At 41.4% G+C, this 27,546-nt stretch overlaps 1 long non-coding RNA gene across 1 annotated transcript in view; it reads right to left on the reverse strand.

The window, feature by feature from the left end:
- Positions 1-18,298, reverse strand: part of LOC140598521 (uncharacterized) — a 30,722-nt gene extending 12,424 nt beyond the window's left edge. The window contains exon 1 of the long non-coding RNA XR_012000958.1: positions 17,920-18,298. This is a non-coding gene — a long non-coding RNA (uncharacterized lncRNA). The remainder of the gene's footprint in view (positions 1-17,919) is intronic.
- Between the last annotated feature and the right edge of the window lie 9,248 nt (positions 18,299-27,546).

A 27,546-nucleotide genomic window follows, 5' to 3' on the forward strand; every position in this document is an offset into this window, starting at 1 on the left:
TCACAGTAAATGACATGATGTACAATGAAGCTTCTAGAACAATAAACATGGTAAATTCTTTGTTTTTAAAGATTATTAATTTATTTATTAGAGAGAGAGAGAGAGAGTGAGAGAGGCAGACGGAGAAGCAGGCTCCATGCAGGGAGTTTGACATGGGTCTTGATCCCGGGTCCCCAGGATCACGCCCTGGGCAGAAAGCAGTGCTAAACCGCTAAGCCACTGGGCCTGCCCGCACATGGTAAATTCTTAAAAAAATATTAGTTTCCTTATTCTTTCCCTTCTCTCTTACTTCTGCCAACCATAGCTTTGCTTTTTTTTTGCAGCTTAGGTACCAGGAGCTGTGCTTTCACATGCAATCAACCAATTTCCCAGTGAATTGCAATGTTTCTTCATTCTGTTAACCATCTGATAAAGGAGTTTTAATTAGAGGACTCCTCTAAAAACTTATTGCTTAACTTTTTCTCATCTTGGCGGAATTTCTGCTGAGGAATCAGCTATGTTCAACTCACAGTTTCTGTCAGAGCCCAATGTAATGTGCAGCACTAGGCAAGGATACAGGGATATGGAATTCAATAAAATACGGTTCCTACTGAGGATGGTTAATTTTATGTATTAACTTGACTGGGCCACAGGATCACCAGATAGTTGTTCAAACATCATTCTGGGTGTTTCTGTGAGGGTGTTCTGGCATGCGATTAACATTTAAATAGATGGACTTGACTAATGCAAATTGTCCTCCAGTGTGGGTGAGCCTCATCCTATCAGTTGAAGACCTGAACAGAACAACAGGGTGATCCTCCTCCACATAAGAGGATTCTCCTGCTTGATGATCTTCAAACTAGAATATCTGCTCTTCCAGCCTAACGGTGTGTAAAGTGGGACACTGCTTCTTCTACGTCAGCCTGTGGCCTCTAGATTCAAAGTGGGACACTTGTTCTGCATATTCTGGACTTGGTCAGCCTCCATAACCACGTGAGCCAATTCCCTGGAATGAATCTTTCGATAGATAGAGATATATATAAATAGATAGACAGAAAGACAGATATCTAGATCCTATCAGTTCTATTTCTCTGGGAAACACTGGCTAATACACTATCCTCGAGAAGCTCAAAATCTAGTCATGAGGATATACCCAAATAAAATTTCTCCATGAAGCCTTTCCCAAGTAATAACACAGAATATTGCACTATGAGCCAAATAAACCATCAAGTAAAGAAACTATCAATAAATGTTCACTGAATGAATCAAAAGTACTTGAAAACAAGATCTGCCAAGGACATTATCAGAGCATGTAATTCATTCCCTCAAGAATTCTCATAAAGAGAATGATCTGGTGTCAATTTACAACTAGATTTAACCCTTTTCTGCATATGCTGAATACATGAGATTTCTCTGCTTTATGAGTTAGTTACTGTTATTTGAAGCAGGTCATTGGGAATAAATTTAAAACAGGGAGTGCAGTTATAAATTGGTTCATTCCTCTCACAGTACATAGTACAAATAAGAAGCAAATAAGCTTCCATGAATGGCAGCCAAGTTTTTCTGCTCCTGAGATGGTGCCTCATGAACAAAGCGAAGCCAGTTGGAGTGTCGAGGGTTGGTAGCATCCAAAATGTATAGTACTTCTCCCTTACTCCCACGAACCTGAAACATAAAAAGCTGCTGAGTTTGGACATGAAGTTAGTATTAGTCATACTAAACATATCAAGAGTAGGATATGATATTTTCTCATAAGGATACACATTTCTTATTGACAGATGTTGAATAGATGCTGGATTAACATCCATTCTCCCCCTTAAACATACGTACAAATAGAACCTACTATTTTATTTGGCAGATGTCTAGACGACTCACAATTGCAGCAACTCTCAGAGTTGATAGCTCTTTTCTGGTTCAAATTATTTGTTAGTTGGTATATTTTAATAGACGTGTTGCAACTGCAACCACCCAGGGGACAACCATAATTGCAACCTGTCCCCCTTTTCCCACTGAAAAGGGGATACTGCTTGGTTCCCACTTGAGGGGGGCAGAGCTGGAGCAATCCTTTCAATTTCACTCTCCACCTGTTTCCTGAATCTTTTCCATATGAGGAGAACTTGCCAATGAAACCAGTAGAATCTGACATCCACTGAGCCACATTTTCACATTTCTAAATAGTAGATAAATAAAATAGGTTCCATTTTGTCTTTTCATGGCCTGCTCATGGCTTGTTGAGGTCAGTGCGCCCTCTGTCTTTTGTTTCATGCCATAAGGCTTCCTGGTCAGACCCACTCAACATTCAGTTGGAGGGAGAGAGGTAACTGCCAAAGGAGTGGGTAGCTCATTTTACATTCTGGAAACCAAGTTGCTTCAACTCAAGCTTCTCCAAGGCCCCCACGCTGTAGGTTATCAGGCGGTGCTCAGTTTAATAATGGAAAAATCAATCTCCATCCAACTCACTGTGTGTTTAAATTCCATTGGAATCCAGGGGAGGAGGAAAGGAGTGAGTGATCAGCACTTCAGATCTCTAATACCAAGTAACACAAATATAAGAATATAAATTCACCTTTGCAGACTTGGGGTGGGGATAAACAAATTCTACATCTCCAAAACTTCATTTAATAAAATAAAGCACCACGAGCCTAATAATGTCTGAATTTCCCAATGATCCATTTGGACAATCATGCATTCACTGGACATAATTCACTGAGTCCCTACCATGTGCCAGGTACAACTTAAGGCACTATGAATCTTTCAGTGAACAAGACAGCTGGAACTGGACATCGTTGCAGCACTTAAGAACAAACAAGCATAGGATATCACTTCAGGGAAAGGTAAGAGCTGTGAAGACAACTCAAGCAGAGCAGAAGGAGGCAGAGTGAGGGGAGCTGAGCAATCTCAGAAGAGATGATACAGCCTCTCTGACCTGAGAGGAGCTCTAAAGAAGGTAGGGACTGGCCAGTGGCCAGTGGAGGGCTGGAGACAGAGTGCTCCTACCCAGAGAGAACAGCACATAGAAGGCAATTAGAAAGGCCCCGGGAGTGGCACAGAAGCAACCAAGAAAATGAGGGGCAGGGACATCAAACAAACTGCACAGGTCCAGCCACATACTGATGTACAGACTAGGAAGCCATCTGCAGAGGTCAAGTTACCTCCAAAAGACTGTTACATCAAAACATCTGCTACATGAGCTCCAAACACTGATATGTCAAGATTTTAGCATATATTGTCCAGAAAAAATGCAGTTTTCCTGTTCTGTCTTTATACCATTCACTGCCATGTGTCTCAAACAATTCCTGTTTTCTTAAATGCCAAAGGATCCTCAATAATCATTTAAAAATCTTGCTGACAAAATGCGAGACCTCCATGAGAAGCAGAAATTTAATTTTTGATATTGTAACTGCTAAAAGAAGAACTCAGGACTATAAACACCTACTATTTATATCTCATATGTTTAGGTGAGAAGCCATGGGAATTTGTAACTTCTCACTAGGAAAGCTCATACTGAGATCTCCTTTGGGAGGCACTTGAAAACTGTGCTATGTTGCTGCTTACCCCTCACTGCCCATTGGGTAACGTCAGAAGTGTCCAGAAAGACTGCTGGGATACATAGAAAGAACTCTCCATGCCCCTCCTCAAAGAGGACATCAACTCACTGTTCTTTAAGGACAGTGAATAAATCATTAAATAAGTCACGTTAGATAATTGGGTATGAAGTCTCCTTTCCCGGTTCCTCTGTAGCTACAGTAACAAAACTGTTTACCTTGACAAAGAGCTAAATGAAGCAGAATGAGCAGCAATGCCATTAGATTCTTGAAACAAAAATTTTCTTAGAATCAGATTTTAAAATCTGCGACTGTTTTGCAGAAGGGAGACTGAAGCAGTGGAAGGAACACCCTAAGGCACGGTCCCCAGTCTTTAAAGGGAAATGATGGGGAGAGGAGCAGAGGCAAGGCTGGTGATAAATAAGCTACACATTAAAATCCTGGGAAGAGGCATGCCTGGGTGGCGCAGCGGTTTGGCGCCTGCCTTTGGCCCAGGGCGCGATCCTGCAGACCCGGGATCGAATCCCACATCAGGCTCCCGGTGCATGGAGCCTGCTTCTCCCTCTGCCTATGTCTCTGCCTCTCTCTCTATCTCTGTGACTATAATAAATAAATAAAAATTAAAAAAAAAAATCCTGGGAAGACAATGGCCTCCTTTGTAGTTTCTAGGACCTTGGGGTGGGCAGATCAAATGCCTCAGGTGTAGAACATGCTCTCTCCCCTTCCACCCCTACCCCAAGGTAACCCCTAGACTCATTATAATGTATTTGCATAATGGGTACAACACTCTATCCCCCCCCCCCACGGAGAAGGCTGCCAAACCTCAGAGGGTCAAACTCTTACTCCCAACTTGTGGGAGGAGTTTCCCAAATGACTGGAGGCAGCCTCCATTAAGAGACCACCTCACTGCAGATCACAGCTCCTCCCAGCCCAGAGAGGCCCAGTAATACCCAATTCCAGAACAACCTAGGAGCCGGTTCCACCTCTCAGAACCTGCCTATTCTTCCACCTTGAAAGTGCACTTTTTTTGCTTTAACGAACCGCTTTGCATTTACTACATTCTTTCTGGCTATCTTTATTGGAGTGCAGATCCCCACATAAATCTTCTGGGGAATCCAAGGACTGAGACCTCCATTTACACAAACAGACACTCTCTTCCAGAACACCATTACTGTTGGAATCCACACAATCCAACTTTTTTTTTTATGTAGGGAAACCCCAATGGCTCTGTCAGGGACATATCTCCGTTGGAGAGGACAGCACTACTCACAGAAACTACCTCTGAGTCATACATTGGCTGCCCAGTAGGAAGTACAATATACATCAGATGTGTCTGACATTTGGAATTCTTTCTTCAAAGATGTGAAATGTAACAAAGATTTCTCTGTGACTTATTAGAGTAAGGACACTCGGCCAGGGGCATCGTTGGCTCTTTGTATATTTCAGCTTTTTCCCAGGCCCTTTGCCTCCAACCAGGTCCAAGTATTCAGTATTAGTGACTTATTTCCGGTCCATTAGATGTATTCACTCTGGTTGTCTGTAACCATCTCACACCACATCACAGCTTAGGAGACAAGCACCATTTAATTTTATATTAAACTTCTGATGAAACCTGTCCCTTTCAATACATCCATTTTACATATCGATTCAGGATTACTTATATTCTCATAGCAACAAGATCATAGACAGCAGTGTACTGTAGAGTTGCTTACATATTCATAGCTGAGATACTTCTTTTTGTTCATTAACAGAACCACTATTTATTTTATTCAAAACACCCTGAACCAAATGACTTCTGAGTTCCTCTCTGCAGGCTACCTGTTCCCTCCAACTCTGAAGTGCCTTGTTCCCCTTCCCAGTCTTAACACTTCCCTGAAGCTGTAAGATCATCTGCTCATGTGATTTGTATCTTCCCACCCTACCCACAGCATTCCCCTCTTGAAATATCTAAGAGACATTCAAAGATAATCTAAGCCATCCTTCCTCTCTCCAGACAAACCAAATAAAAACTCTCCAGACAGATGGCTACTATTAAAGTCTCCATTTATCTATTTTTAATTTGATACCAAACCCTGAGGTAATAAATTGAACATTTTTAAAGTCTAAGGAATAAGGAAGATATTCCTCTTAGTATCATTTTCCTGCATCTAACTAACCTTTGCAGCCAAAATATAATTTTTTCCTGTCAAAACTTGTCTTCCAAATAGCATCATCTTTTATTTGAATTTTCATGAAGATGAAGTGTATTGGTTACTGTCCTACTGAAGATCATCTCCCACATGTCTGGGGGCCTGTAATGAGTGAATATTCTCATCTTGCAGTAAAAACCATCTCGATCCCAAACCCTGTTTGATTTGCACAGACCTCCTAAGCCAGTTACATAAAAAAAAAATGTAGCTAAGGTGGGGAAGGAAAAGAAAAGAAAAAGAAGCTAGTTTTAAGCACTAATATTTAAGGTAGGGGTATCTTTGGAGAATCAGATGGCACCATATGTTTATATTAAATTACAGGCATTTTTTCCTTTGTTTTTAACTGAAGTTAGGCCAGATGCTCTGCCTTCAGTGTCCAATTAAACAGATCTCAGGATATCCTTAGAAGCACAAAGAAAAAAAAAGTCTGCTCATGTAATCAATTCTGACAGCACACCGTTCTCAGATTTAAACCCAAGAGAGACACATTTTTAGAAATCAACAAAGATCGTCACTAGGACAGTAGAGATTTACAATTTTTCAGCAAAGGGCACAGGGCTTTTTCTATTGATTTCTCAAAGGATTCTTTTTTTTTAATAATAAATTTATTTTTTATTGGTGTTGAATTTGCCAACATACAAAATAACACCCAGTGCTCATCCCGTCAAGTGCCCCCCTCAGTGCCCGTCACCCAATCACCCCCACCCCCTCGCTCCTCCCCTTTTACCACCCCTAGTGATTTTTCAAAGGATTCTGTTAAAAATTCTTGCTGTTTTGGGCTTATACACACGTATACACATATCACCGAGGCCTACCTGTTTATATCTTCTCCAGGGGTATTATCCAATAACCCCGACCCATGGAATCCCCTATCTCCAGAGTGAAAAGCAGATAGAAAACACATATTTTTACAGATCGCAGTCTCTTTAACTGAACAGCATTCAGAATACAGTACACAGGAAGTTAAATAACTTAAAAGGGTTGATGTGAAAAATTAAGTCAGTTTTTCATTACAAGTAATTAGTGCCCTAAATATGTGTAGCTGAAGAATGTCAGAAAAGTATTCTGGGCAAGATGGTGGAAGAGTAGGGTTCCCAAGTCACCTCTCCCCACCAAATTACCAAGATAACCTTCAAATAATCCTCAAAATCTACCAATTTGGCCTGAGATTTAAAGAGAGAACAGCTGGAACGCTACAGTGAGAAGACTTCATGCATCTATCAAGGTAGGAGGACGGGGAAAAAGAAATAAAGAAACAAAAAGCATCCAAGGGGAAGGGGCCCCATGTGGAGCCGGCTAAGGCTGGGGACGGTGTCCCCAGGACAGGAAAGCTCCGTCCCGGAGAAGCAGGAGCTTCACCAATCTTCCCAGATGGAAAGGGGCTCACAGGAAGTTGGAGCAGGACCCAGGAGGGTGGGGATGCCCTCAGGCTCCCAGAGGCACTAACAGACACCTGCACCCCGGGGACAGCACGCCACACCCCAGAGCCGAGCTGCCTAAAGGGCTGCAGTGCACTTGGCTAGACCGGGGAGTAGCTCGGAGGGGCTCCGGCTGCGGCTCCGCGTGAAGGGGGTTGCGTGGCAGGAGCAGGATTCCAACAGCACAGGCCTGGGAGCCCAGGGCGCCGGGGACACAGCCCAGTATCTGGCCTCCTTCGCTGACAGGTAGAAGCCGCGAGGGCCAAGGACAACAAGGAGGCTCCTGCCACAAGCTGAGCAGATGAGTGCCCCCGCCCCGGAGTCTCCAGGCCCCTGCAGACTGAGAGCTCCCGAGTTACTGCGGGAGCTGACTGTAGGGCTGGAGAGCTGGCTGCCACTACTCTGGTTGCTCCTCCTGGGGCCTCAAGGGGTAAACAACCCCCACTGAGCCTCACAGTGGCCTCACCTGATAAACAGTTTAAACATCTTTCACTGAGCCTTGCAGCAGGCAGGGGACTGAGCAGTTCCCCCAAGTGCTAACACCTGAAAATCAGCACAGCAGGCCCTTCCCCCAGGAGACCAGCTAGGGGGACAGGGGAAAAACAAATTATTCACCAAGCAGCACTGGAAAGTTCCAGGGGGGGTCGAGGGATTTACAGTACACAGAATCAGAGGGTACTCCCCCTTGTTTTTTTTGTTTTTTGATTTGTTTCTGACCCCCCACCCGTTTTTTTCTTTTCTTTTTTTCTCTTTTATTTTATTCTCTTTCTCTTTCTTCTCTTCTCTTCTCTTCTCTTCTCTTCTCTTCTCTTTTCTTTTCTTTTGCAAGAGAAACACAAGCAAAAATGAACTATTGGGACTTGATCAAGATAAGAAGCTTTTGCACAGCAAAGGATACAGTCAACAAAAGTAAAAGACAACCTACAGAATGGGAGAAGGTATTTGCAAATGACGTCTCAGATAAAGGGCTAGTTTCCAAGATCTATAAAGAACTATTAAACCCAACAGCAAAGAAACAAACAATCCAATCAGGAAATGGGCAAAAGACATGAACAGAAATCTCACAGAAGAAGACATAGACATGGCCAACACGCACATGAGAAAATGCTCTGCATCACTTGCCATCATGGAAATACAAATCAAAACCACAATGAGATACCACCTCACACCAGTGAGAATGGGGAAATTAACGCAGCAGGAAGCCACAAATGTTGGAGAGGATGCGGAGAAAGGGGAACCCACCTGCACTGTTAGTGGGAATATGAACTGCAGATAGGGGATTCCAGGGTGCAGCCACTCTGGAAAACTGTGTGGAGGTTCCTCAGAGTTAAAAATATATCTGCCCTAGACCCAGCAATTGCACTGCTGGGGATTTACCCCAAAGATACAGATGCAATGAAACGCCGGGACACCTGCACCCTGATGTTTCTAGCAGCAATGTCCACAATAGCCAAACTGTGGATGGAGCCTCAGTGTCCATTGAAAGATGAATGGATAAAGAAGATGTGGTCTATGTATACAATGGAATGTTACTCAGCCATTAGAAACGACAAATACCCACCATTTGCTTCGACGTGGATGGAACTGGAGGGTATTATGCTGAGTGAGATTAGTCAATCAGAGAAGAACAAACATTATATGGTCTCATTCATTTGGGGAATATAAAAAATAGTGAAAGGGAATAAAGGGAAAAGGAGAAAAATAATTGGGAAATATCTGAAAGGGAGACAGAACATGAGAGACTCCTAACTCTGGGAAACGAACTAGGGGTGGTGGAAGGGGTAGGGTAGTGGGCGGGGGGTAGGGGTGACTGAGTGACAGGCACTGAGGTGGGCTCTTGACGGGGTGAGCAGTGGGTGTTATTCTATATGTTGGCAAATTAAACACCAATAAAAAATAGATACATGAAAATAAAAAAGCCACAAAATGTAAAGTAGAATAAATAAATAAATAAGTATTTTTTAAAAATTTAAGGAAATGAGACATATAATGTGACAGCATAGAGTCTCAGACAAGCCTTATGCCTAATACAGTCTTTAATACATGATAGATATTACTTTTCAGTTAATCAAACATTATTAAATGGAGTATACCTTCAAAAGTGATTTCTTGTAAAAATAAAAATTATTCAAGAGGCTTGTACAGAACAACTAGATGTTAGCCACTGCTGCTTCTTAGGCTCCTGTTTTAAAAGCACTAATATCTGTACAGAAACACTTAAAGGAATAAAATGGTCTTTTCAATGCTTGTTTTCTCTCAATTTAGTACTGAAAAACCATTAAGACTCCCTAGACTAATAATAACTACACTATATATGATGTAATTTTCTGAATAATGTATAAAAATAAAGAGCTGAATATTTAGTTGAGAAAAATAAATATAAGAACATATCTTGTTTTCCCATTACTATCAAAAACTTAATTTTTTTTGCAGAAATAAGTTATAGATTTGGGGGACCTTTTTTCAAAATATCAAAGATAAAACTCACAACAAATGTGAGAAAATAAATAACTATAATGAAAACAATTGCAATATTTCACAATAATCATAATTCTAAATCGCAGAATGGTTTTTAGTACTAGATAACATAATACTTTAACACTCTGATACAGATTTGGAAACTAAAGTTGGTCTGTTATAGCTCCTACCGAAGGGGCTCAATTGAGGAAATTCTCTAAGTATGCTGAAGCTTGGGCCTCCAGGAGGGCTATGCACCAGGTTTTTGAGCAGTAATATTTGGGGAGATTTGCAGGATGCTTCAGACAAGTAGATTAAAAAGTTGCAGGACCTGAGTAATCCACAAAACACAACATATTCCCAAGTTTTGAAGATTACTATTAAAGTGTCATCCCTTTTTCTTTCTGTCCAGTGCTTTTTTCCATAAGTCATGTGAATTAATCACTTTAAAACCAGAATTACAAAAATTATACTAATTATTTGTCTGGAAAGGGATGGTTAAACACCTATACGGAAATCTGCTAAAATGATCTGTAGGAAAACCACAAAAATAACTCACAAAAATAAATATAACATTAGATATTTTTCCTGCCCTTCAATCCTAATTTTACAGTTTGAGTTACACTGTTTGAATGATTTGACCTGCATCCACTACTCATATATTTGGAAAGTAGTTAAAGAAGAAAACTATTGAATCTGAGAATCTGACACTCTGCTCTCCTTGTGAGAATCAAGAATGCTTAGTGCTGGGGCACCTGGTGGCTTAGCCGGTTAAGCATCTGCCTCTGGCTCAAGTCATGATCTCAGGGTCCTGGGATAGAGCAAGGAACCATGGGCATCAGGCTCCCTGCTCAGGGGAGAGTCAGCTTCTCCCTCCTCCTTCTGCAGCTCCCCCTGCTTGTATTCTTTTGTTTGTGTGCATGCTCTCTCTCTTGCTCTCTCAAATAAGCCTAAAAAAAGAATGCTTAGAGCAGAGATTTTTTTATTCATAATTTTTTTTTATTGGTGTTCAATTTGCCAACATATAGAATAACACCCAGGGCTCATCCTTTCAAGTGCCCTCCTGAGTGTCTGTCACCCAGTCACCTTCAACCCCCGCCCACCTTCCCTTCCACCACCCCTAGTTCTTTTCCCTGAGTTAGGAGACCTGAAAGAGATTTTTAAGCTCACTAATGAATGTCTCTGCTTTGATTCCCTACCCTCTCTCACTTTAAAGCTGAGGGTTATTAATTTGGGCCAATTCCAATGCTGGGGACAGCACTGGGAGGTCTGAGCTCCCCTTCCACTTCCTTTTCCAGTACCTCACAGAATTCACAAATGGTTCTGTTCAAATCATTAATTAACATTCATGTAAAAAATAAGGACTCTTAAAATCTATAAAATCACCATTCATTTGTTCTAATTCCCACTTGCCAGAATAAAGCAATGACTGTCTGTGATTATATTTAAGGTGCTGATGATTCTCAAGATAAAGATAAAAGAGTAAACTACTGAAATTCATTCTAGGAGAGAGAAGAAAATATACATTATTTCCTTTAAATTTCGTAAGAACCCTACAAAGTAAATGCTATCCCCATTTTACAGAGGAGGCAAATGAAGCACCTAAGGTCATAATCTTTGAAAGAGATAGCTCCAGGGTTTGAAGCTAAGATTTGTCCTATCTGGGGCCCTTACACAGTATTCATCAGTAGAAATCAATATGAAAGAGTTTGGAACAATGGCTTCTAACCAAGTAGTATGTACGTAATAGTATGTCCTTGGGGGCATTTGGAAATGTGGGTCAGTATGATGGGGGCACTCTGGCAATTAGTGTCTGGGGCCTTGGGATGTTAAATATCCTGCAATGTGTTGTACAGTGTCTCAAAACAACATAAAAAAGCCACCATCGAACTCCAATAGCATCCCTCACCTTTTCTTTTTGAGAGGGGGAGAGAGAGAAGCTGGGGAGGGAAAAAAGTGAGAGGGAGAGAGAGAGAATCTTAAGCAGGGTCCATGCCCAGGATGGAGTCCAAGGTGGGGCTTGATCTCACAACCCTCAGGTCATGACCAGAGCCAAAATCAAGAGCTGGACACTTAACCAACTAGACCACCTAGGTACCCCCACAGCATCCCCTTTGAGGAGTACTGCTTTAGATAAAGAAAAGATGACTACACTATAATAGGCTATTAAATGAAGCTGGGGAGATTCGGAGCACCTCCAAGTGATATCCTCAAATAACCTCTACTCCGATATTACAGTGATTAGTTCTCTTGGATCTGGCATGGAAAGGACATGGAACGCTCTGCCTGAAGTTATCTAGTATTTCCAAGTTTTCTCCAGCTATGAAAACATCTGAGAAGCTAACTGGGACCCGATACAAATTAAATGCATAACTGCTTCATGTGGTTTTACATTCACACTTGACTGAGAGTTGAAAGAGATGTGTTCTGTAAATTTCCGTGCACTCACAAACACATGTGTGAAAAATATTCCTTAAAGGAAATCCTACTTATCTCTGAAAGAAAACATAGTCACTGACGTCTATGCTGTAAATATGTAAACTGATTTGTTTTGCAGCTGAGATATGGGAAAGACTGTGCTGGTTTGGCACTTGGGGGCACCTCCAATTGGAGGGACCCCAAACAAGTGTGTTGTGGAGATCTGTAATTTTTCTATGAAAGTGTCTTAAATTTTGTGTTTCCACACTGATGATAATAATAATAATAATAATAATAAAAAGAAGAAGAAGAAGAAGGAGGAGGAGGAGGAGGAGGAGGAGGAGGAGGAGGAGGAGGAGGAGAGAAAGAAGGTGAAAGAAGTATACTTTAAAATACTGGGATGACCACCTTGGAATCAAGCACTGTCCTGCAATTTTGGCAGTCAGGTATATATTTGTGTTCACAATCACACTGCAGTTTAGTGGTCGCAGAACAAAGGGAAATCTTGAAAAGAGACCACCTTGATATGCAAATATGCTTTCAGACCAAGGAAAACCCAAAGTTGGTATGCTGTGCTATTGGAATAAAAGCTTCCTGACTGAGCAGACCCAGGGGAAGAAGTCAATCATCATTAAGGCAACTGTAGCAAAGGTGAGCTGACCTCAGCAGACCCTTTACTGGGCAGGCAGGGCCAGATTCACTCTAAAAGGGTGATTTAATAAATGCTGTCAACTTGTATCTGGCTGGGGTTGTACCATTTTAGTTCGTAATTAACTCACAAATTTATTTCGGTATTACAATTGGAAAAATGCTGTAATTATGGCAGCATTATACCAGCTCTTAAGAATTCCACGTTTAACTAACATTAAATAAAAGGAAGCCCGGCACTAGATGGTAGGTATCTGGAACTTCTTGCTGTGTCTACATCGCTTTCTTTTAGGAAATTCCCTCTCCCCCAAAGGCATTTCAGATTGTGGCTTATCCACCCCTTGGATAAACCTATTCTTCTGGACACAGTGATTGGTCCAGAGCTGGCACATGACCCAAGCAGGGCCAGAGTAATTTTGAGAGGACTGACACAAATAACAAGGTATTTCTCTAGTTTCAGAATATTAAGAGCCACCGAAAGTTGCACCAAAAAGGCTTCCAGCCTATAAAGAAAATGTACAGAATAAAGCCAACACAGCATAAGACCAAAAACTGGAAGGGTAGATGGACAGAAGGAAAGAAAGAAGGAAGAAGAGGTGAATGGATAGACTGAAGGAAGGACAAACAGATTAAACAGACATACAGACAAACAGAATCTTGACGGGTATTTGATCAGCTCAATTTCATAACCAAACCAATCTCCAGGCACTTAATCATGTAAGTCAATTTTATATGCATCCAAGTAGGGTTTATGTTACTTATGACCAAATGCTTTCTAATATGCTAGAGATGAATAAGACTGTCTTTAGCAGGGGAACACTACTTAAGTCTGAGAAACACCGGATTTCATGATCCTCTCTAACTCTAAAGTGCAAAAATTCTGTGTGTGTGTGTGTGTGTGTGTGTGTGTGTGTGTTTTAATTATTTCATCAGCTTAAGAGATCCGGATCTTTTCTTATACCTCGGTATATGTACAGAGAGCAGAAATAAGGATGGCTATTTTTTATAGTTATCACTAGAGATATGATACTAGAAGAGTATCTTTTCAGTCCCAAGTTTAGTTTTAATAAAATTATTCAGAAAATGTAATTTCCAAAAGGTTGACTTTACAATTCAGAATCAGAGGAAAAGTCTCGAGGAAAACAGAAGCTACCAATGGCACATAACACTTTAAATAGCATGTTCAGTACAAACTACAAACCAGAGAAATAAATAGATATCCTTAAGAGCTTCTTAAAAGGTTTTTAGAATACTTAGCAAAATGACTCTTAAGAACTCAAGTTCTTAACTAATTCAGCACAGTTTTGCAGTGTCAAAACTTAAGCCAAGTGAGTACTTGGCTTTACCTGCCTTAAACATTTGCTTGGCAGTAAGCGTAAATTTCTACCAGTTAGAGAAAATGAATAAAGCACTTACATCGTAAAAAATATATATATAGTTCAAGTTAAGTGGGAATACCAAGTCGGTAAATAAGATTACAGAGCTAAATATCAAATGAATGACTCCTATATTGGAAAGCCTTCCTTCATTTTTTATTCCTAGGTATGTAGCTCACAGGCGCTTTTTACTCAGAGCCTGATATAACAGATATCACCGCGACCACATCAATCAGCTGTAAACACTGGTCAACTGAATCCGCATCTATCCAGCTAAACTAATTTCATAGGAAGTCCTGCAAAGTCAGTAACTAGACTGCATCCTAAATTCAGAAATTAGTCGTTTTGAACCCTCCACAATCAATCAACTCAGTGATTTGTTTAATTGCCCAGTGGTCCTTATGGAAGACTTTCCTCCTAGGAAGAGGCTGTCATCCTACAATCAGCTCTGAGAACAAAGAACACATCTAATTCGACATAACAGTTACAGGTTTAATAAAATATTAGGTTGAAAAATGTTTGGGGGATAAACTAATAAACACCAAACAGTTCTGTGTAGCCTTTTCAACTACAGAAGAAATCTTTCTTGAGCATTCTTAAAATGCAGTAGGAAGTTCAAGCAAAGTCCTAAGTTATTTTGTGTTTCAAACCTTAGGAAACCTTCTCTGTATTCAGATAAGGATGAAGGTACAAATTCTACCTTTGAAACTTAAAAGCCAGTTTCGGATATTTTAAATATTTAGGTGGAATTACTAAAAAGAAAATTTTGTTGCACAACATATTCAAAATACTAAAAACTGCACATCTTGAGGTGAGTACTAAAGAGCAGCTTAAAGCTGGCTATATGAACGCTGTTTATAAACCATACAAAAAGAAAAGGTCATCACCGCATCAGAATTACCACCATAAAATTATTATAAATAAGACCGAAGTCAGACTGAGTCAATAACCATAGAGTTTTATTATCTTCAACACTAGTGACAACTTAATAACATATGCCTCACAAATCATTTATCTGATAATTGGAATTATATTCCTATATATTCACAGAAACAGTATCTTTTGAAAAAGTGGATGGCAATATTTATTTGATATCTATCATCTGATTTTATTTCATTTGAATTTTTATAATACATTTATCTTTTATTGGTGTTAAATTTATTTCATCTGATTTTAATAGAACTATTTTGCAAATAAGAATATTACAGCTTTTAGAGATGAGAAAAATTATGACAGAAACAAAGAAAGAGAGAAGAAAAGAAAAGAAGTGAAAAAAATCCTAGACACAGGACCAGGAATGTGAACTAATTCAGCACAGTTTTGCAGTGTCAAATAAAAAGTCTATCGCTGAAAGCTACACGGAAGTGTAAGACTTCTGTTTCTGGACTTTGATCCAAGCGGTCATAAAAACTTGTCCTCACTTAGTAATTCCTATTTCCATTAAATGCCAAATATTCTGAATATTCTCTTTGCCTCGTACAAAACAAAGCAATAAAAAGTCAACCATGCTACTCCTACAATACTAAATGATGTAAAACATCACCCTCCTTGGCAGAGAAGTTTAGTAAATAATGAAAGGTAACATTATTTTAGTATGATGGCAAGAAGAAGAGCTGTTAAAGTGGCACTGGCACCAGAAGCCTTCATTTGCAAATGCATGAAGATTAGAGCCCTTAGTTCACAGGGTATGTACACAGGCAGGTAGAACAGTGAGGGTGGGATTTTCCATACGTTGTAGTTTGCAAGTCTCAAAATAATTTTTCTGCCTATAGATTATGTTATGAATTCTTCAATTGACACTCAAATTCACATAAAGAGGCTGCGATTCCTTTTTTTTTTCCTTTGAGGCTGCGATTCCTAAAAAGCATCTATGCCCCAAGCTTGTAGCTTTCTTTAAACTAGGTGCTTAGCTCTGTGTTTGAAGATAAGTTATAACAATCAATGTAATATAGCAGCAGAACTCCTTTCAAGGTCAACCAATTTTCACAGGTATTTTTTAAATTTTATTTATTTACTCATGACCGGGGGGGGGGGGGGTGTGCAGAGACACAGGCAGAGGGAGAAGCAGGCTCCATGCAGGGAGCCTGACGTGGGACTCCATTCTAGGTCTCCAGGATCATGCCCTGGGCAGAAGGCAGGCACTGAACTCTGAGCCACCCAGGGATCCCCTTCACAGGTATATAAATAAGAATTTAGGAATGCCAGAAACCTTCATCCTGTTCAGGGACTACTTGTGAGGACAGATCATTCAGTCTGGGGATAGGATAAAAAAGCACGCATGAATGTCAAATGACAACAATTAAATCAAATAAGGTAGAAATATTCCATCAACATGCCTGTTTACAGGCACGGATGCCCAATCTAAGTGAATCCAAATTTATTTTAAATTTAAAAAATGTTAAATGTTTCTACAGAACGATCTGTTTCATGGGGTTCTGAATCACAGACTCATTTTACACTTACAGCGTGTAACAAAAGGGAAAAAAGCAAAGTAATGTGAGCTTCTAGTTAAAAAAACAATCCTAGCTCTAAAGTGAAAATGTCTGCAATAAGTTTTTACCACAACCATATGAATCACGCTGGGTTTAGAAATTTGGAATTTTTATAATCAACAACTGAGTAATCTCTTAAATACCCAGTTAATGCCACCAAATATCAGCCCAAACCAGAACCCCTGACTACACACAAGCTCTTAGATTATATTCTTTAAACTGACAGCTTTTGGTGCTTTTTAACTCTTACAATTAATGGTCTGTGCTACTCTTTAAATATTTTACACTTTCCTTTTCTGACTTTTACTCAACATGAACTCTTACAGATAGTATATAAGAATATATACACACATACGTTTTAATAACCATAGCTTTAAAAAAAGTCTTTTTTTAAAGACTTTACAAGGACGGGGAGTAACGAAACCCTGGAGATCAGAGTTGCCCGAAGAGGTCGGCTCTGTCCCCAAACCCCAACAGGGATGACAGGGACACCAAAGCTTTAGGAGAAACAGCCTTTTGTGAAAAAACAAACAAACAGAAAAACAAGAGCCGCTTCTGAGGTCCCTAAGTAGGACTACACGAAGAGAATGAAGGCAGAGAACCCTATCAGTCCGCTTCCAGGGGAGCACCCCCGCCCCCGGCTGACCCCGACGCCCCCACCCCGCACCCAGCCCCGCGCCCCCAAGGGAAGTGGGAGGGGGGATGCTCGGGAAGTACCTTGTTTGGTCCCCAAAGGGCACCTGCCCTCCGCCGCCGCCGCCCTCCCCAGCGCCGCCCTGGGCGCAGCCAGAGAGTGGAAGGAAGCGCGGAGCCCGGGAGGGACTGCGGGGGCGGAGGCGACCCCACTCACTCCGGGAGGACTCCGGCATGGTGCTGCCTTAGGGCTCCCCGCGCTCTCCCCCGCCGGCTTCCCCGCCCCCCCTGAGGGCCGGCGAGCGGCCTGGGGTGGAGCGGAGCCGCTGCGACCAGGCTGGAAATGGTGCTCCCGGAGGAGCTGCAGGGAAGGGCTCCAACATGGTTTGAGGGGCGCTAAGATTTAGGGGGCCCCGGAGGCTAGAGGGGGGGGAGGCCTCTGAGCGGGGTGTCTGAACAATCTTGCCCTGGGGATGCCAGGGCAGGGGGTGGGGGGCGGGTCGAGGGAGGGGGTCCAGCCTGTGCACTGTTGCATCTAACTTTGTGAGAAAGTTGCATCGAACCCCACGCCTGGCGTCTGGGCTGTACCTGCCGCGGAGTAGAGATCTCTATGGCCCAGCGGGACCAAAGCCCTCCTTGGAAAGCAAAGGGCCTGGGAACAGAGCTCCTTTAAGGGTGAAGGAAGGGGGGAGGTTCAGGAAGGGGGCGAGCTGAGCCCCAGGCCACTCAGCGCCCGGCGCGTCCTCCGGGGGTCCCCTCCTTACCTGGTGGCTTTCCTAACAAAGTAAGAGAAGGTGAAGTCCCGGTGATCACCAGCCACGCTTCCACGGAGGCCTGTTCCCGCTGCAGCTGCCCCCCCACCCCCGCTCCAGGACCCCGCGGCCTCCGGGCAGCTGCCTGGTGCTGCTGTGCCCCCCGCTGGGGGCCCTCCCCCGCGGAGGAGAGCTCTGCCCCCGCCGCTCCCCCTCCGCTGGGCTCCAGGCCCGGGCTGTGGGCGGCGCTGCTCCTGCCCCAGGCCAGCTGCTGGCCGCGCCCCGCCTCTCCGGGCCTCCCCGCTCCCAGGGGTGGCGGGTGGGGCAGGCACAGCGGCTGCGTCCTCCCTGTGTCCCACGGACACCAGGGCTCGCAGTCCCCTGGGGCCCCAGATTCCCAGGCGGCGACGGAGGCAACTGGGAGCTTGCAGGAAGCTCAGTGGCCGCCATTGGGGTGCGCTGGGCGCTGCAAGGGCTGCAGGGGGGCGCGCAGAGGTGATTGGGGGTGGGGGGGGCGCGGAGTGCCTCACTTAAGAGAGGGACTGTCGCGATGAGTGCGCACACCCCCAGGTCCTGAAAGCCAGAGCGAGGGGCAGTTTCCACCAAAAATAAGAAGTGCTGCTACCCTGGGCACTTTGCCCCCACCCTGGGTGAACCACGACCGCCCAGCGCCCTGGGCTTGGGTCTGGAAGGAGCCAAATCAACCTGTCTGGAGCCCAGCCAGCCTGGGTGTGGGCCACAGGTTTGTGGGTCCTGGTGGGTGACCTCCAGCAGAGGCATTCCCCTACGTAGTATGTCCATGATAAGGACAATGTTAACTATGAATTAGGCTTCTTTGCAGCAAACACTCCCTTTGCATGACTCCAAACAGGATGTTCTGGGAAAAGGAGAAGGTAAACTGAAATAATCCTGATGGTTTGGGGATGAAGTCAGGGAACAAGGGCACCTCTGCGCAATCAGGTTAACTTGAGAGCAAAGGCATCACCTGGATGCAGTGCAGAGCAGGCCGGTTAGCCCACGTTTAAATTAATTCGTCATCTATATTTAGGTGGGATTAACACACTTTTAAAATTAGTATGTCATCTGACCGTATCTCAATCATTTATCAAGATGAGATATTGTTTCATTTGTTTCTTCTGACCTAAGATGTGGTCAACAACAAATTTCCGACCTAATTTCCGATGGAACAAATTTGAGTAACAAATTTGAGTAAACAACAAATTTCCGACCTAATTTCCGACCTAATTTCCGATGGAACCTGTCTCAGGGAACAAATATTTTGGGAAGAAAACGATGAAGTCTAGATGTGGGTAAACCAGCTATCTCCTCTGGAGATGGAAGACAGTCACATTTGGCAGGGAATGCTCAGTCAACTGATAGATCAGCCAATTTTTTTTTTTATTCATGATAGTCACAGAGAGAGAGAGAGAGAGAGAGAGAGAGAGAGAGGCAGAGACACAGGCAGAGGGAGAAGCAGGCTCCATGCACCTGGAGCCCGACGTGGGATTCGATCCCGGGTCTCCAGGATCCCTGGGCCAAAGGCAGGCGCTAAACCGCTGGGCACCCAGGGATCCCAGATCAGGCAATTGACAAAGCAGGGAAAGTGCATCTGGTGCGTTATTAAGTATCAAGATGATGAACATAGGTCATAATTAAGCTTGTACTTAACAGCTCATTGACTTGAGTAATAATAACAATGACTTTATAAAAGCACCCTCCTAACTTTTTTCTCATTGTCCTCGCAAAGAAATTTAACAATGTCTGTGTTGTCATTATCAGGAAAATATGTCAGCCTTCTCCTTCATTAAAGCCTTCCCTGTAGTCTTCACATTAAAATTTTTATGTTTTCCATTTAAAAAAATTATTTCACTTCCTCTTTGGAGACAAATCACTGTATAAATCCCCACATACAAACAAATAAGTCAACCTATTACATGTTGTAAGACAGTCACTTCATTTATCTATCTCTGTACATAAGAGGCAAAAGAATTATTAGAGAAGTTTCAGATGAACGCTATATTTTGATGGATGGAAACACTAAAATGAATTATGTAATAGAAATAACATACACAGTATTCTGTAAAACTGTATTACATCGTCATATATCTTTGCATGAAGATTGAGTGATTGTGTGTCTCACCTGTCAGATGAAAGAAGAGAGTGGAATGTACTAACCGATAATTAGAAATAATATTTTACAAGATTGGTATGTCCTAATTTATTAAAAGAGAGGGTAAGATTTGAGTTAAGGTTAAATAGTAAGGAATTAGAATTCCATATTCAATGGAAATAAAATGTGTAAGTCTGATTAAATAAGAAACCAATCAATATACATTAGAAAAAAAAATAGCTGACAGAGGGTGATTTTAATATGGCAATTAGTCCCTGACCAAATGGACAATAAAAAAATTGTGTTCTGTGAATTTCCCTGTATGTAAATTTCACATGATTTTTCGAGGAAAAGTTTTTTTTAAGATTTATTTATTTATTCATGAGAGACAGAGAGAGAGAGAGAGAGAGAGAGAGAGAGAGAGAGAGAAGCAGAGACACAGGCAGAGGGAGAAGCAGGCTCCATGCAGGGAGCCCGACATGGGACTCCATCCCAGGTCTCCAGGATCATGCCCTGGGCAGAAGGCAGGCGCTAAGTGCCTAAGTTTACAGTGTTTGAATGAAACACTCACATCATCTACAAAGGAAGTAAGAAAGGCTGCTCTGGAAAAAACAGAAGAAATAAATGAGCAGATTAGAAAAGAGAAAGAGGAAGGTGAGGCTCGAATGCGACAAGCATCCAAGAATGCAGAGAAATGAACTGGTGGAAGTGGAAATGGCAGTAAAAACTGGTCAGAAGATGATTTGCAATTACTAATTAAAGCTGTGAACCTCTTCCTTGCTGGAACAAATTCAAGATGGGAAGTTATCGCTAATGATAAGACTATACACTCTTCTTCTGGAGTCAAGAGAACTGCCAAAGATGTTATTGGCAAAGCAAAGAGTCTTCAAAAACTTGACCCTCTTCAAAAAGATGACATAAACAAAAGGGCTTTTGATAAATTTAAAAAAGAGCATGGAGTGGTGCCTCAAGCCAACAATGCGACACCTTCAGAACGATTTGAAGGCCCGTGCACAGATTTCACCCCTTGGACAACAGAAGAACAGAAGCTTTTGGAACAGGATTTAAAAACGTACCCAGTAAATACACCTGAAAGGTGGGAAAAAATAGCAGAAGCAGTGCCTGGCAGGACAAAGAAGGACTGCATGAAGCGATATAAGGAACTTGTCGAGATGGGAAAAGCAAAGAAAGCTGCTCAAGAGCAAGTGCTGAATGCAAGTAGAGCCAAGAAATGACTTATGACAATCTTTGTTGTGTGGGCATTTTTATAATAAAACTGAAAATTTTGTACAAAAAAAAACCACCCAGGGATCCCCCAGGAAAATGTTTTTAAAAGATTTTATTTACTTATTTGACACAGAGACAGCGCACAAATTGGTGGAGTGGTAAGCAGGGAGACTGAGAAATAGGTTCCCCACTGAGCAGAGAGCCTGATGGGCTCCATCCCACGGTCTTGGGATCATGACCTGAGCCAAAGGCAGATGCTTAACCAACTGAGCCACCCAAGGAAAAGTTTTTGATCTATACCACAAATCAAGCATTGGACAGCAGACACATCAGTTGTGGACCTCACATTTCTGAACAATTTAGAAAGCCCACAAATCCATAGTTATTAATATTGTTATTTTTTGCCATTATCGTTGTTATTGCTTAGTTGAAATTCCATTATAACTGCACCTTCTGTAGTCAAGTAATTTATTTGTCTGGAACAATGCCAGTCTAGTGAAGCATATGATGCACATTAAGATCTACTTCTCTGATTATCCCTAGTCCTCATACAGTGAGAGCAGGTGTTGGGAAGAGTAGCAGTTTTACTCGCTCTAGAGTCTCTATCTTCACCAAGATTCAAGAGAGCTGTTAAGAGAAATGCATTTGTCTAGACAGAGAGGGAAAACTATTCTCTATCATTTCCATTTCTAACTTCTTTTGAATAAAAAAAACAAAAACAAAAACAAAACCTCCACCATTGTAGGAAAATTTTACTGATAGGTAAAAGAAGCCCCAGAAGATCCTCACAAATCTGAAATGGGGCCTTTTCATTTAAGTATAATGGACTTGGATGAAGATATGAATGCGAAGGGTGAAGCTTGAATATTCTTCTGTCTCACAACATTTATATCTGCTATCCACAGCATCTTCTTGTCTAGGTATATGATACAGGTTAAGAGCAAGGACTTTGGGAAAAGGTCTGCATTTGAATCAAAACCCAGGGCCAGATGGCTTCACAGGCAAATTCTATCAAACATTTAAAGAGTTAATACCTGTTCTTCTCAAACTGTTCCAAAAAAGAGAGGAAGAAAAGCTTCCAAGTTCATTTTATGAGGCCAGTATTACCCTACTACCAAAACCAGATGAAGACACTACCAAAAAGAAAAAAAGAAAGAAAGAAAGAAAGAAGAAAGAAAGAAAGAAAGAAAGAAAGAAAGAAAGAAAGAAAGAAAAGAAAGAGAAAGAAAAAGAAAGAGAACTACAGGCAATTCATTGTTTCTGATGAATATAGATGCAAAAATCCTTAACAAAATATTAGCAAACAGAATCCAACAGTACATTAAAAAATCATTCACCATAATCAAGTAAGATATTATTCCAGGGAGGCTGGTGGTTTAATATTCACATATCAATCAATATCATACATCACATCAATAAAAGAAAGGATGAAACCCATGTAAAAATTTCAGTAGAGGGCAGCCTGGGTGGCTCAGCAGTTTAGCGCTGCCTTCAGCCCAGGGCATGATCCTGGAGACCTGGGGTCGAGTCCCATGTCAGGCTCCTTGCATAGAGCCCGCTTCTTCCTCTGCCTGTGCCTCTGCCTCTATCTGTGTGCGTGTGTCTCTCATGAATAAATAAATAAATAATCTTTAAAAAATAATAATAGGGCAGCCCAGGTGCTCAGCGGTTCAGCGCCGCCTTCAGTCTAGGGTGTGGTCCTGAAGACCCGGGATCAAGTCCCATGTTGGGCTCCCTACATGGAGCCCGCTTCTCCCGCTGCCTATCTCTCTGCCTCTCTCTTTCTCTCTGTGTCTCTCATGAATAAATAAATAAAAATCTTTAAAAAATAATAATAACACTAATTTCAGTAGATGTAATGTGTTCGACAGAGTACAACATACACTCATGATAAAAACCTTCAACAAAGTAGGGACATTAGAGAACATACCTCTTATCTCTCACAGTTTGCTGATTTCTTTAGTGGATTACTTGGATTCATTTCTCTTTCTTTTTTGCATATGTGTTGCCAGTTTTTGATTTGTGGTTACCATCAGGTTTACGTATAACATCTTATGCATAAAGCAGCCTATTTTAAGTTGATGGTCCCCTTAAGTTTGAATCCATTCTAAAAGCACTTAATTTTTACTCTCTCCAAAACATTTTATGTGTATGGTGACATACTTTACATCTTTTTAATTCATGAATCCCTTGACTAGTTTTTGTAGACTCACTGCTTTTTGCTTCTTATTCTTCTTACTCCTGCTTATGGTCTTTCTTTTTCACTCAAAGCCTCCCCTCTAACATTCCTTGTAAAGTTAGTTTAGGTGTGATGAATTCCCTTAACTTTGGTTTGGGAAACTAATTCTCTCCTTTTATTCTGAATGATAGCCTTGTTGGTTAGAATATTCGTGGTTGCAGATGTTTTTTTCAGCACTTTATATATATCATGTCACTCCCTTCTGGCCCACAAAATTTTTGCTAAAATCAGCTTATAATGAAACGCCAGGACACCTTCACACTGATGTTTATAGCAGCAATGTCCACAATAGCCAAACTGTGGAAGGAGCCTAGGTGTCCATCGAAAGATGAATGGATAAAGATGTGGTTTATGTATACAATGGCATATTAGTCAGCCATTAGAAATGACAAATACCCACCATTTGCTTCAACGTGGATGGAACTGGAGGGTATTATGCTGAGTGCAGTAAGTCAATTGGAGAAGGACAAACATTATATGGTCTCATTCATTTGGGGAATATAAATAATAGTGAAAGGGAATATAAGGGAAGGGAGAAGAAATGTGGGGGATATATCAGAAAGGGAGACAGAGCATAAAGACTCCTAACTCTGGGAAACGAAGTAGGGGTGGTGGAAGGGGAGGAGGGCGGGGGGTGGGGGTGAATGGGTGACGGGCACTGAGGGGGGCACTTGACGGGATGAGCACTGGGTGTTTTTCTGTATGTTGGCAAATTGAACACCAATAAAAAATAAATTTATTATAAAAAAAGAATTTTAACTATAGGAGAATTTCATTTTGGATAGGCCTTTTACTACATTTTTGTTTGAATACATGGTTTATCTTTATTGCAATAAAGAATAAGAACATATTACAAAAAATAAATAAAATCAGCTTATAGTGTTATGGGGTTTCCCTTGTTTGTGACTATTTTCTTTTCTCTTGCTGCTTTTAAAATTCTTTTTCCCACTACTTTTTGCTGTTTTTAATTGCTGTGTGTCTGGTGTGGACCTCCATGGGTTGATTTTGTTGGGGGCTCTCTGTACCTCTTAAATCTGGATTTCTGTTTCCTTCTTCAGATTTGGGAAGCGTTCAGCTACTATATCTTCAAATACATTTTCAACCCCCTCTTCTCTTTCTTCTGGGATTCCTAGTATGCAAATGTTACTATGCTTGATGTTGTTGTTGAGTTCCCTAAATCTATTTTCATTTATTATTATTATTTTTTTCTCCTACTTATTCAGCTCGATTGCTTACTGTAGCTCTGCCTTCCAGGTCACTGACCTCATTCTTCTGCCTCCTTGAGTTCTGCTTCCTCTCTTCTATCCAGTGTGTTTTTAATTTCAGTTACTGAGTTCTTCATCTCTGACTGGTTCTTTTTTATGTTCTCTATCTCCTTGTTGAGTGTCCCATTGAGGTTTTCCACTCTTTACTCAAATTTAGTGAGTATCTCTATGACTATTTCTTTAAATTCTCTATCAGGCATATTATCTGCATTTCATTTAGCTCTCTTGTTTTGATACTGTACTGTTCTTTTATTTGGGACATATTCCTCTATCTCCTTATTTTGTCTAATTCTCTGTGTCTGATTCTGTGTGCTTGGAATGTCAGCTACATATCCTGCCCTTAACGATAGTGACCTTTTGAAAAAGAGGTCCTGTTGTGCCTTGCAATGCAATGTCCCCTGTTCCCCAGAACTTGATGCTTCTCAAGTGTCTCCTATGTGGGTTGTCTGTGCCCTACTATTGAGGCTCACTCGTGTTTGTCTTTAGTCCAGTAGTCTGCAATGGTTCTCTTTGCCTGTTGTGGCTAGGGCTTGGTCTCTGTGTTGTTAAGAGGTCAGTCTGGGGCCCACCTTGGGCTTGAGTTTACTCAGACCAGCAGTTTTCCAGAGCTTCAGTCTCACTGAACTACAGGGCAGGCTCCCTACATTGTGCCCTGTGAAGCTTTGGTTGGTTGGTGGAGCCTATAGTCAGAACAGATGTCTGGCCCTAGCCCACTGCTGCGGCTGCAGTCAAACTGGTATGTGTGGTTGCTTTCCCTCTCCCCAGGGCAGGAGTCATTATGAAGTGGTGCTGGTCCCTGTTAGGGCTGCCTGCACACTGCCACTCTTGTGACACAGCTTTGGATTGACTCCTGCTGAGGGTTTGTTGAAGTGGACAGGTCCACAGGAGAATACTGGGGTAAGGCATGGAGTGTTAGCAAGCTAAATGGAGAGTACTCATGCTGAATCCTGCAGTTGTCCAGATATACAGGCTGAGGGGTAGGGGAGTGCCGTTGCATCCATCATTTCTTTTGTTCTTGGAGAAGGCTCCTGAAGATCCCTACACCCCCAGCACAAGTTGCGATATCAGGAAATCAATCTCCTCTGTGTGTTTCATTTTTTTCTTTTTTTTTATAATAATAAATATATTTTTTATTGGTGTTCAATTTGCCAACATACATAATAACACCCAGTGCTCATCCCGTCAATGCCCCCCTCAGTGCCTGCCACCCATTTACCCCCACCCTCCACCCTCCTGCCGTTCCACCACCGCTAGTTCGTTTCCCAGAGTTAGGAGTCTTCCATTTTCTGTCTCCCTTTTTGATATTTCCTACTCATTTCTTCTCCCTTCCCTTCTATTCCCTTTCACTATTATTTATATTCCTCAAATGAATGAGAACATATAATGTTTGTCCTCGGTGTGTTTCAAACTGCTGCTCCATGGGATGCCTGGGTGGTTCAGTGGTTGAGCATCTGCATTTGACTCAGGGAGTGATCCCAGAGTCCTGGACCGGGCCCCACATGGGGTTCCCCACAGGGAGCCTGCTTCTTCTTCTGCCTATGTCTCTGCCTCTCTATGTGTGTCTCTCATGAATAAATAAATTAAATCTTAAAAAATAAAAGCTGCTGCTTTTGTGCTATATTTTGAGTCCATTTCTTGAGGCATTATTAGAGTTCCTGGTACAGTCCTTTTCATGGGGCTGTGAAACTGCCCTGCCTTATTATAAAAAACAGTGTTTGGCCTCTGCCTCATGTCCGAGCTTTTGGGCAATCAGGAAAGGAAATCAGTATTACCAGTTGAGGATGAACTACTATGGTTAATTATATCAGTAACCGACAACATCAGAATGGAAGAAAGTAAAACCCTAATTTGGATATGATATACAAATGTTATATAAGGATTATATCAGTTTTCCTTTAGGGTAGTAACATGTTGTGTGTGATATATGAGTACTTTTCTATAAAGTATATGGTCTCAGAAATATATTTAGATTAATAACATTTTTTACCAGAATGTAACAACCAATAACGTTGAAACTTGTCTGATTTCTTAATTCTTCTCTCGTAGCTTTTGTGATAGTACTGAGCTAATAATGAAATAGAATACACACATGAAAAAGATTATTTCTAGTAGTATTTCCTACTGTTACTGTTTGTAAGATAAGAAAAAAAAGAAAACAAAATAGTTTAAAAAGCAATGTGTGTGTGTGTATATAAATATATAAATATAATCTGAAAACCCTCAGTGTTGGTAAGATATGGAACAACTGGAACTCTCATACACTGTTGCTTGGAATAGAAATTGATAAAACTACTTTGAAACACTTTTAAAACTTTAATAGAATCATAAATGAAAAAAAAAATACATCTAAACCACAAAAAGCCTTAATATTGTACTTAAGAACCTTTTAATAATTCTCAAAACCATTACTCTAGGATCACCTGAAATTTTCATCACATTTTTCTGAGCTGAAATTTCTTTGTTTACAACAACAAACGTGTACTAAACAATCAGAAATTGTCTAGTGTGCTAGAAAGACACAATTATGAAGAAGACCTGTTTTTTGCCATAAAGGGACTTCTAGATAACTTTGGATGACAGACCTGAAATTACTAATAGAGCAGATCATAAAAATACTAGATGGTTTTACAGAGTGATATGATGAAAGATAAACGGAAAGTAAAAAATTGCTTCTACTCCAAGAGGTAGAGATAGAAAGTAAATAGGGAATGCTTGTCAGAGGTGGTGGTATTTAAATCAGGTTCTGCAAGATAAATAGAAGTTTTCCTTGCAAACTTACTTGAGGGGAGAGATAGCAT

Source organism: Vulpes vulpes, chromosome 4, assembly GCF_048418805.1.
Source record: "Vulpes vulpes isolate BD-2025 chromosome 4, VulVul3, whole genome shotgun sequence".
NCBI lineage: Eukaryota > Metazoa > Chordata > Mammalia > Carnivora > Canidae > Vulpes > Vulpes vulpes.